This window comes from Salvelinus sp. IW2-2015, unplaced genomic scaffold (genome assembly GCF_002910315.2).
Source record: "Salvelinus sp. IW2-2015 unplaced genomic scaffold, ASM291031v2 Un_scaffold1366, whole genome shotgun sequence".
Taxonomy (NCBI): Eukaryota; Metazoa; Chordata; class Actinopteri; order Salmoniformes; family Salmonidae; genus Salvelinus; species Salvelinus sp. IW2-2015.
This window is the reverse complement of record NW_019942860.1, coordinates 107,390-108,940: the sequence shown is the minus strand read 5'-3', so window position 1 is coordinate 108,940 and position 1,551 is coordinate 107,390.

The following is a 1,551-nucleotide window of genomic DNA, read 5'->3' as shown; positions in this document are numbered from 1 at the left end:
AAAAGAGCAGAAAAACTCAAACGAATATGTGGATGAGGAAGGTAGTTGGTCAGATGGGCTATTTACAGATGGACTGTGTACAGCTGCAGCGARCGGTAAGCTGCTCTGACAGCTGATGCCTGAAGTTAGTGAGGGAGATATAAGTCTCCAACTTCAGTGATTTTTGCAATTCGTTCCAGTCAATGGCCGCAGAGAACTGGAAGGAAAGGCGGCCAAAGGAGGTGTTGGCTTTGGGGATGACCAGTGAGAAATACCTGCTGGAGCGCGTGCTACGGGTGGGTGCTGCTATGGTGACCAGTGAGCTGAGATAAGGCGGAGCTTTACCTAGCAAAGACTTATAGATGATCTGGAGCCAGTGGGTTTGGTGGCGAATATGTAGCGAGGACCAGCCAACGAGAGCATACAGCTCGCAGTGGTGGGTAGTATATGCGGCTTTGGTGACAAAACGGATGGCGCTGTGATAGACTACATCCAGTTTTCTGAGTAGAGTGTTGGAGGCTATTTTGTAAATGACATTGCCGAAGTCAAGGATCGGTAGGATAGTCAGTTTTACGTATGTTTGGCAGCATGAGTGAAGGCTTTGTTGCGAAATTGGAAGCCGATTCTAGATTTAACTTTGGATTGGAGATGCTTAACGTGAGTCTGGAAGGAGAGTTTACAGTCTAGCCAGACACCTAGGTATTTGTAGATGTCCACATATTCTAAGTCAGAACCGTCCAGAGTAGTGATGCTGGACGGGCGGGAGGCTGCGGGCAGCGATCGGTTGAAGAGCATGCATTTAGTTTTACTAGCATTTAAAAACAGTTGGAGGCCACGGAAGGAGTGTTGTATGGCATTGAAGCTCGTRTGGAGGTTAGTTAACACAGTGTCCAAAGAAGGGCCAGATGTATACAGAATGGTGTCTTCTGTGTAGAAGTGGATAAAAGAATCACCAGCAGCAAGAGCGACATCATTGATGTATACAGAGAAGAGAGTCGGCCCGAGAATTGAACKCTGTGGCACCCCCATAGAGACTGCCAGAGGTCCGGACAACAGACCCTCCGATTTGACACACTGAACTCTATCTGAGAAGTAGTTAGTGAACCAGGCGAGGCAATCATTTGAGACTTAGGGGTGTGAATAGTTATGAAATTAGATATTTCTGTATTTAATTTTCAATAAATTTGCATACATTTCAAATAACCTGTTTGTGCTTTTTCATTATGGGGGTATTGTGTGTAGATGGGTGAAAAAACGATTTAATCAATTTTTGAATTCAGACTGTAACTCAACAAAATGTGGAATAAGTCAAAGGGTATGAACACTTTCTGAAGGACACCGTATTTAATTGTTTACCTTCATTTTGCTTCCTTTGTAACTGCCGTCGTGGCCATGTGGTTGTGGATTTGTAACAGTTGATGATAAAGTGTTATGAAGTGGAGCGCAGACCAAGCAGCAACAGTTTGAACCTGACGCATGGTGAAATACTTGGCCTCTGGCTGATGGCAATAGTCACAAGCAGACACAGTTCCATGGTTTAGTACAAGTGTACATAGATGAGGTAAAGGCCTA